The following is a 10,697-nucleotide window of genomic DNA, read 5'->3' on the forward strand; positions in this document are numbered from 1 at the left end:
CTGTAGTGCAAACTGTCAGTAGTAGCCTCCAATAGCTGCTGTGTGTGCTGCAGATGGTATGTCTCACTGTTACCTTCCCAGATGGGTAGAGGATTCAGAGAGCAGCAAAACCAGGGGGTCGCCTCCAAACCAGGTGGATTGCCAGCCACTCGTTCACTCAGTCCAATTAATCAAGACAAGAACAGCTCAGTCACCAGAGGTATCTCCTTCCAGGGTGCACAGGATTATGGCAAGGTTATTAATCTTGCTTTGCTGCATCCCCCCCACCCCCTACATTCAGCAGCCTGCACCGAGATGATTGCCAGCTCTGTCTCTGTCCCCGTTCTACTGCATTTTGCTCAGCCCTCTGTTGCTGCAAGTGAAACACAGAGGAGGGAGGAATACTAATAAGGTGGTTAGCTACAGCTTCTTTAAGGCATTCTACATACTCTGTGTGTGTGTGTACGTGCATATGTGCGTGCGTTTTCCATGGGGCGATCTGGATTTCTTTGCAGCTGAAATAGGACCTGTTTCTACATCAAAGTCTGAATTAATCTGGATTATCACTTAATGAATATCAGAGCCATCAATTGTATTTTCCTTAGGGTAAGAGGAGGGTACTAAATGGTCTAGAAGATTAGGATGGCAGTAGTGGTTGGGGGTGGGGGGGTGGGGTAGAAATCACACTACACCCAGACGACCACGTTAGGTTAGAAAATTTGTTCCAGAGCAACTCATTTTAGCACTATTTTAGAAGTCATTCTTATATCCTGTACCAGTCAGGATTTTAAAATCAGCACTATATTATCCATCTCTAGATTAGACAGCAATATGCAGAGTCAAGTAAATATTTTTAGAAAAGAAAGGATTTCTGGCAGGAAAAGAAAAATTTAGAAGATCAGTGGAGACATACATCCAGCACTGCATTTATGAAGGTGCTTGAAATTCCCTCCTTTACTGAGAATTGTTCTGCTGAAACCTTTCACTTGTGAAATGAGTTTAGAGTTCTCAGTCCAACAGCCAAAACAGATTTTCTACGTATTGCCTAAGTAGCTGACCTGCACTGGTACATGAACCTGGGTATTCTGTTGTGGCAAGTACAAGTCCTAGCTGTAATTCACTCCCATGAAATATGAAAACAGTCATATTGCCTTTGCTTTCCCACAGGTAATTCAGACTCTGTGCATCAGGTTCAGGATGCAAGCACTGCTGTCTCACCTGGTATCCATAATTCCAACTTTTTGCAGCAGACAACACTTTGAGACTCCTTCAGGAACCTGAAAGTAAAAATAATCCATTCTTCAGAAGCAGCTTGGGGATTACTACAGTAAATTATAACTATGTGGGACTGGTGAGGAACCAGTTCATAGGTCTGAATAACCAAATATAATTGACAGAGCTCCCTATTGAATGAGCTATGTGAAATAAGTTTGGTGCTTCATATCACAAAAAGAGCTACCACAGCAATTTCTAGCAACTAAACTGTGATTTAACAAGCACAGAGATGAAAATCCCTGTGTAGTTTTAGATAGCCCACTCGTAGGCTAGCTGGCAAGGAAGCCTGGATGCACTGACCATGGCAGTATTACTGTTACTTTACCACAGAGGACTGCAATCTAATATGGCACTGTCCATAAGCACTGTTGCCATGATATTTAATACTAACACTGAGTAAATGTCTTCTACTGATAAGTAAACCCTGCAGTTTTGACAGCCAGTGAACTTACAAAACCACACAGCACAAAAAGTCTGGATCTCCATGGTATCTGGAAAGAGAAATATAGGGCACTGTAGGGAACTGTTTCAGAAGATGGAAGACCAGCCCTGTTCCACTAATCACACGTAGTCACTTGGGGTTTTGTGCACTTTTTCAGCTTAACTTGCATTGTAATTTAAATCCAAAATGATTTATTTATATGAAAGTCCACAGAACTAACAGGAGACATTGTAAATGGTAACTGTTTTTTCTTTGCTGCAATTATTTTTCTTCTCTTCTCCACAACCCATCCTATTCCCAACACTGCATGACACCTTGTGTTTCTGTTTAAGCTCCGTCAGTCAAGAAGACAGCATTGTTGTTCATCCACGAACATAACTGAGCCTATCCACATAGGAACATGAGCAGCCATAGTAGCTTGGACTGAAGGTCCATCTAGCCAAAATTTTGCCTGTGTTGGTCACTGTCACAGACAGCCATCAGATCAAGGGAAGCAAATAGTGGTATTTCCCAAGTACACCGTCCCAACCTTTAATTATTTTTGCCATAAGGAGTTGCAAGGTCAGAGACAGGAATGCTCTGTGCGCTTGGGTACGGCACTCATAACTTCATAGTCTTTTGTCATACCCTGTCTGGACTCATTTCTTCATGCTGGGAAGCCCTGATGTATTTAACTGTCCTTCATATTGACTTTGTTCTATTCACTTGAACACTCACCACAAACATTTTCCACCTCGTGCAGTGTCCAAAATGCCACAGGCATGCCACAAGCTTATAGCACTACATTGATACTTTCTGTTTAGAGAACACATACTAATGAAGCTAACAGTTCATGTTCTACTTTCTAAGACTGTGGCACGAGTAATTTGGCTACTCTCAGAATATTAACTTTCAGTGATGTAACATTTATAGTTCTAACTAGTCAGCTAAGCTTTCATAAGACAGACCTCACGTCTAGACCAAAGTCCACTGTGGACTGCCTTGTCCACCACCTTGAAGTTGTTTTTCTAGGTGCAGTCAGAATCTCTTGAGTACATAAAAAAAGGTTACACCAAAGCTAATTAAACCTATTCACATATCTAATGTTTACAATCCATGGGACTGAAACAACAGCAAAAAGAATTAAACTGACTTGCATTCTAATTTCCATTTCCATGACACATTACATGTTAAAGAAGAGGAAAAAAAGATTAAGTGTTGTGCAAGAATAAGTTATTGTTAATAGTATCTTCCAAGTATTGCTCATCATAATCCCAAAGGTGCAGGCAAAGACCTCCGTCCTACCTCATCTGTCCTCACATCTGTGTTAAAACCATACTACCTACTAATTACTTTCACGTTAATCAAAAGGAAAAAATATCCTTTGCACTTCCAAGGGTTGGTTGCTTTTTGGTTTTGGTTTTTTCCCCCAGGGGCAGCGCGCGTAGCACTGCGGACAAAACATCTCATCACTCCCCTGACTACTACAGTCTTACAAGCATCTTTGTTCATATTCCCACATGATGCTTAAAACAAAGGCAGTTTACAAACCAATATGAACCAGGCAGATATACCACTCCCTCCCCCCCCAAAAAAAACCCCAAAACCTTATTTCAACTCCATCTCACTCTTTCCTCACCTAACTCAGCTGAACTTGATGACCTGTCAGTTAATATCACACCTCTGAAAACAGAAATTCAGTACAAGTTAAGCACATGAGCTTATTGCTCAGCAAAGCCGTCAGTAGAGAAAGTACTGACCTGGCATGGATGAACACACACACAAAAAAACTCCAAAGTCCCTCAAAGGTTTTTGCAGTGTTTCACTTGGTTTTTATTATGTTAACGTGTTTTGATTTAATGAACCCCAAATCCATATGCTATTTGTCAGCCCAGCCCCCTTGCTTCCTCTCAATTTTCAGCAACTTTATCAAGGAAGTCATATTTAAGACTATAATTTCCACACTGAGGAAGCTGTTAGCAAGACCATAGCAGGGGTGAAAGATGATCTGAGAGGCTCACATAGACAGGCTAAGGCTATCACCAGGTATGACAAGGCACCTCTGGCTGATGAAGTTTGAGGAGTTACTACTGCCAGCTGTCTACACTACCGAGATGAACACCCGAGTAGCCATCATCAGAAGCAAATACATACCAGTTTCTCAGCCACCACTTTCCTTGGCCCAGTCCTAACTTAAAGCCAGGATCAATGGGTGGTATAAATTTATACGTTGGCCTACAAACTGCAGGGACTGTGAAGCAGCACATGTGGCTTCTGCTGCCTCTGTTAGAGGGCAGTGGGTGCTGTTACTACGGAAGCCCAGCACCCGCTGCCACTGTTTGACTAAGACACCTTCAGAGCTGAACTGTACAATACTAACAGCACTGTGATTGCTTTTCAATGAACCTTTCTCCCAGGAGTTGTGAAGCCTAGTTGTAACCACAAAGATGTTTGGGAGACAAACAGTGACAGAAAGTGGAAAAGCAGACAAGCAAGAGAACCTACTATCTGGAGGATGAAAAAATTAATTATTGGCAAACTCCTGAAATGTTTGCAAAGTTTATATTCAAGACAAACAGATTTCTACTGTTCTGAGCATTTTGTAGAAAATGTAGGGTCAGGGTCTATCCATTCCTGTTGCAACAGGCATATGAATAATAGTAATAATTATTTCATCCTAAACCTCTCTTCTCCAGGGACAAAGTACAACAGCATAACTACAGCAAACAGATTCTTCATGTTCTTTACATCTTAAAACTCAGTCACAGTCTAGTGAGCAACACAAGCAAGTTCCTCAGAGTTTGAGGAACACACCAGGTATTACATTTAGGTATTAAGTGCCCTAAAATAAAGATAGGCATGTCATATATTGGCAGTCTTTTTTTTTAAACCAACTTCTTTGGTAAACTGAGCCATTTTCATTGTAGATATTTTTAGTTCCAGAGACTTACCGTCAGATTCCAACCTTCTGCCTAAAAATTTATTCTAATTCAGTGCCTCAAGCCTGTGATTTCAAATTAATCCTGCAATGCTGAAATACAAATCATAATCACCTTGATTTTGTGCTATTTGGCTGCTGTTATTTGAAGACATTTTTCAAACCCTTATACCTGACTTAGGCAGAAAACCCAATTTGATCAAAAGTCAGAAGTTAAAAAGAAGTACATGTTTCCTTACCTTTTTCCTTTGGAGAAAAAAAAAAAAAAAGGTTTAAAGCCTTATTTTGAAAGCATTAAAAAGAAAGGCTATTTTAGAAGCTTACAGCTCATCGTCATTAAAAAAAAAATAAATCAAAAGACCATGCCCACAAACTCCAAACCCCAAAATCCTGCATAGATGTTATATTCCGATATATACCTGTTCCCCCACTGCCACCACCCCCAAAGGAAATTATATTCTTTTCCTCTCTGGTCGAGAAACCAGAGAAAATACTTGAAGGATAGGGACATTGCCTGTGTTTGCCCTGCCTTTCTTCTTACAGAGGCATACACTTACAGCCACTGCTGCAAGCAGAATACTGCAATACACAGACCCTCAGCTTGAGCTAATATGACCATTCTTTTTACATTTGCTTGCATTTATCTGTGACAGTTATTATCTCTCTTCCTTTCTGTAGAGAGATGGGTTGCAAGAATTAAAGGGTGCAGTATGTCTCTTATCAAAAACAGAATTAGTCAAATTGTTTGTCTGGATTTTATTCTCACATCACTGAGCACTTACTAAAAACAGCTGGATTGTTGAAGTATACAGGCACCCTTAAATACTGCATCACTGCTTAAGAAACAAGGTGAAAGTCACTAAACTAGAACTAAATACCTTGGATTGATTTATCCTATACTGAAGAAGCATTGATAGCAAAAAGATTGGGGTATTACACTATTACATTTCAGTTCCCTAGAAGATTTTTCTTTTCTAAGCAGCAAGATTTTAATTTGATTTTTTTAGTTGGTCATAAATCTCTTCATGACCTTTAACTTAACATACATTCAGGTAAAAAAAAATTAAAACAGAAAGAAAAATTGGAAGCTGCGAGTACTACATAAACCAATATTTTGAGTCTCAAATGCTTTAGTTCTCCAGAAGCTGACTATCCTCTCTGTACCCCTTGTGCCCATCAGCAGTTTATTAGTTACACTGACTCAAGTTTTACTGACTGCAATTAAGAATGCTTGAGGGATAGTTTCATCAATATTCCTGCTCTTGAGAGACTGCCGTTTTCCTTCAAGCCCCAACTCCAGGTTTCCTTTCAAGTCTCACTTGTGTGCACATGAATTCAGCAAACCAGCTTGATACTCAGTAGTGGGATAGGCATTTCTAAACAAGGAAAAAATATCAGGATGAGGGTAAAATTAGCTTTATTTTATCAAAAAGTTGTGCTTTCTGTGTTTATCTGAACACTGTAGACTGACTCTAGCTGAATACCAAGATGATCAGGAGAGATCAAAATGTCTTCTCATATGTTTACAATTGTGCAATATTTTGGAAAGTTGTTTTAGAATATTTATAAAGTTGCAAGCAGACACACCAATCATTAAAATCCGTTTGCATGCAAAAACAACCTATAGTGAATCAAAACAAGACAAACAATTAACACACCCCTAATTTCAGGATTCACAAGGACAAAAAGACCTTTCTGAGTTTTACCTGAGTTTTTCTGAGCCTTTCTGAGTTTTACCTATATTCAGAAGGGTTCCGTGACAGCGAGCCTGTTCCTTCACAGTCATGTTGAAATTTGGTATTTTAATACTTTCTAGCTTAACCCAAGCTAGGCCTGAAATAAGACATTTCACTTCACAATGGGGACAAAGGCTTGTGAGAGCCTAAGAGATCTGCAGCTACTACAGAAGTTGCAAAATAAAAGCTACTTTAGCCTCAAAACAGAGAGATAGCTATGCTAATACATCTATTGGGATAGAAATTAATCAAACCTTGTACACAGCTGCACTTGCAAGACTTTAAGGGTTAGCGTGCTCCATGAAGAAGGAAGTTGGTACATTAATAGGGAAAAATCTAAAGAAGAAAATCTAGTTATGTGTTTAGGCTGATCAAGTAATTAGATTTGATTGTTACCTCGGCAGTTACCTCATGAAAGTAAAAAATGAGAGAGATCTATTATGTCCATCTCTCTCAACCAAGTTCACGTCTCAGTTACTGATCTCTACTGTACATTCATCAGCTTGTAGTCTAATTTTGAAGTCTGAGCAATAGGACCTCCATCACTTTTCATGGGAGACTGTTCCAGACCCTAACAGATCGCAAAATTAACGCTGTAAAGAGCTACTGCATGAGCACTGAGTTCTATTACCTCAAAAATATATATGCTGATAGAGGCTGTTACAGGCTTAGTCGACTTATTTTCCTGTTAAACATTTTTTGTCAGCCATTACATCCATGTCCCTCATGTGCAATGAAGCATTTTTTATACAAGGATTTCCTTTACTGTTCTTACTAACGCCTATGTATCACCATAGGCAGACAGCAAAAGGTTAGCTTTTCTTCTGCTAAATTTTAAGCTTACAGATGATAGAAAAGAGCAAATCATTCTGGACTCCAAGTTAAAGCTTTTTTTTTTTCCTCCTCACTCAAACCAGTGCAGCACTTTCAAGTACATGCTTTAGCAGTAATAATTTTAACAATGTTATGATTCCTACAGATGCGTCTTTCTTATTGGTCTCAGAACAAATAGCATTTAACTATCCTTAAAGACAGCAGTCCTTTCACTTGTGGTCGTACATCTATATGCGAGCTTGTCCTTTCAGGCTCCTTTTATAGTTGCTGTTAAAAAGAGTTATACCTCAGGGCGCTATCATTTTTTCATTTTAGGCATCTACACTTGGGAGAATGAGACCAGACCCTCCAAGGCCCAGGAGGGCTTGAGTGACCAGGTCAGACATAGATACCTTTCATGCAGGTGCTTACGTTTCGTGTTAGCGGATTGTTAACAAGGGTTAATCTGCAATCCCTCTACAGAAAGTATCCTGCCATATACATTGCCTTGCAAATAGATAAGCTCCCTCTAAAGACTGAGAGGTCCAATGACTGTTGGTACCAACCATGAGAAACTAGTATTTCTTGAAATTTTAACCCTAGAGAATAGTGTTTAAAAAAATTAATTGCCTGTTCTTGTTAATGCTACCTCCATGTTCTTTGGTAGTCCTAGAGCAGGAACATGTTGTCTTCCTCTGCTTGACAGTTTTTGTTCTATACCTACTTGGCCTGGATGATCCAGAGATAAAGGTTTCCCTGTACTGTGATCAACACACAGACTCACATCCCATTTCTGCCTCAATCACCTGCATGCCCTGGAGTCTGTTGCAATTACTGAAAGCACAGTTAAGAGAAACCAAAGAGGTTCACCGAAAATATTTTGGAGATGTAGTGAAAACTAATGAAATTGGATATGAGCTACCTCTATTAGCTGCTATTGTGGTGAGCTTGTTCTTTCTGCCATGGGTGAGAGAAAGAAAAGGGAGCAGGGGTGGGAAGGAAGAAGCTGTTACAGAAAAACTTCTCCACAGATTCTGGGAAAGAAGAGTAATGATATCTTTGAATGAACACAAAACACACCTGAGTATTGATTGGAGTGGTAGCGTAGGACAGAAAAATCAAAGGGGAAAAATGGGGAGGGGTGAGGGCAGGGAGAGATGGGGAAGCACATAGCAAATCAGCAAGTTTGAAAACTTGTGACTAAAAATGAAACCCCAAAAAACAAATACAGATTTCATGTGAACAGAAGGCTGAAGAATTAAGCAAGCAACAAAGCACAATTAAAGACTTGGAAGTTACAGTACAAGAGAGGAAGTAAACACCTTACAGAAAACTTTTAGGCATACATCCTTGCTTAGAATAACTCAAAACGATCCAACCAAAACTCACCTCCTTCCATAGCACACTACTCCATATAATAATGTTCACCAAAAACAAGTCGCATTCATTCTGAGACTCACTGGGGTTCACTGGTTGCCCAGTTGCTACCACTGAGAGTTTGTTACAGGAATTTGACTCAAGAACAAATAAATACAAGCTACTCACAATTTAACTCGAACTGCAAATAATTTGTGTGGGAGAAAGAACATTTTCTAAGTTGTCTTGACTAATTCAGGAGTAAGAAGAGAAAACCCTCTTAAATTTAAACTTGATTTAGGCCATTAGATGGAAACAGAAGACTGGCAGAAAACATAGCTCTTGGAGGCATATGTACCATGGAAACAAACTAACAATAGACTAACTTCTAATCAGGAGCTGAAAGACATTTTATATCATAAAGAAGTTTTCACTAAGAATTGTTAGATGAAATTAAGGTAAATAAAAGTTTAGATTGTAAAGCACAAAACATATATGATAATTAGATTATTTTCAGCTTGGAAATGTCATTCAGAGGAAATAAAATAAGCCCTAGCATAGGTCTCACCTTAAGTGAGACTGGACAACATAAGAGTACAATAGTGAATAATCTTGTACTGAGGGTGAGGGGCATTAGATAACCTAATGAAGGAGGTCTTTTCCATTGCTAGCTTCCATGATCCAACAGAGAAAACCCAAACAGTTGATGACATTCTTCATAAAGACATGAATACAGCAGAAAAACAAGGATTTTGTTGCCACATGGGGTATTAGAAAGACTCCAACAAAAAAAGTTGTTCATTTCTATTTGCCATTTCAGAAGGATGACATGCCAAACTATTAAGAAGGTATTGTTTATACCATGCATAATCAAGGTTACTTGACTAAACCATTCACTCTAAGTAAAACCAAAAAAACCCTAAAAATACTCTCATTGACAGTTTAGAATTTTACAAAACTGTAGCACTTTTGGATTACACATCTCCTGTCAAGTTGAGGCTAAACGTTTCAAGAAAATTAATTCAGAAACTTCAGAAAGTAAAAATTACAGTAAAAATACTTTGATTTGCTAAGGAAAGAGTTACAGCTAATCCACTGAAGTTTTCTAGCATACTTGGACTTTGGAATAAGATTTTTAATTTAGCAGGCAGCTCTCCCCAGCATCAGAAAATTTCTGTCATCCATATTCTAAAAGCATTGTGAACTTGTAAGACAGACATGCAAAACCTAAATACACTCAGTTCACACCCATTCAACAGAGAGTTGGCAGCTAGGCTACCAAAGGGTATAGGTCAGATTGGCTAGGAAAAATGCACAGGCTGAAAATACAGGGAGAGGGAAGAACCAAAAATTGCAGGAACATAAAGCTGAGTTTGCACTAAGTGCTAAGAGAGAAAGAGACAGTGAATGTCACAGAAGTCCAAGGGACTAGGGTACTACTCTAAGAATTAGAAGCAGCGGACAAGAACTCCTCACAGTGAGAAAGAGCCCAGGTCCCCTACTGCCTGAATGCTTAACCCAGCCAGTGTCCTCATACAGAAAGAGCACACATTTTCCCACCTGGTATTTCCTCACAGTTATTTTTGGATACCACATTACAGCAAATATAATAAAGATTTACATAGTCTTTGAACATAGAATATTTACCCTCAGAAGATGGCTCCAAACCATATAAAGGTTGCCTGAGTTTAGACATTTAAGACTGCTGAAGAAGAGGAAGGATTTTATACTCCCAACTATTTCCCATTAGTTAGCTAAAGGCAACTTAAACACAACATTACATATGCATTCCTCACCAGTCCTGCATTTAGACTCCTCATGCACTTCTCAGCAGTTTTCCCAGGAAGTACCTTCCCCAGAATCAGAAGTCTTTCCCTCAAACCCCAGGAAGCACATAACCCTATTACTAGACCCAAATAAGACACAGCTCCACAGAGTAGGGGGGGGGAAATTCTCCATTACTTCAAACCCCTTTGATCACTACAAACTCCTAACACTCCTTCCACCCTCTCAGACTGCATCTGAAAAGCTGCACATACCCACACCCAGCGGGGCACTGATTGCCATAAGTACCCCCAAAACACCTGTGCTCCCCCAACCTGGCACTGACCCCTCACAGCTGCTGGCAGTTAGGGTGCATCAGAGCTTGTGCCAAAGAGCATGAAATCCAAAATCCTGG

At 39.5% G+C, this 10,697-nt stretch overlaps 1 long non-coding RNA gene across 1 annotated transcript; it reads right to left on the minus strand.

The window, feature by feature from the left end:
- Positions 1 to 287: 287 nt before the first annotated feature.
- Positions 288 to 10,443, minus strand: LOC127016941 (uncharacterized). Its single transcript, XR_007766532.1, has 3 exons — positions 10,315 to 10,443; positions 1,198 to 1,256; positions 288 to 352 (listed from the first exon to the last, which is right to left on the minus strand). It is a non-coding gene; the product is annotated as an uncharacterized LOC127016941 (long non-coding RNA).
- Between the last annotated feature and the right edge of the window lie 254 nt (positions 10,444 to 10,697).

Source organism: Gymnogyps californianus, chromosome 5, assembly GCF_018139145.2.
Source record: "Gymnogyps californianus isolate 813 chromosome 5, ASM1813914v2, whole genome shotgun sequence".
In the NCBI taxonomy this organism is placed as follows: domain Eukaryota; kingdom Metazoa; phylum Chordata; class Aves; order Accipitriformes; family Cathartidae; genus Gymnogyps; species Gymnogyps californianus.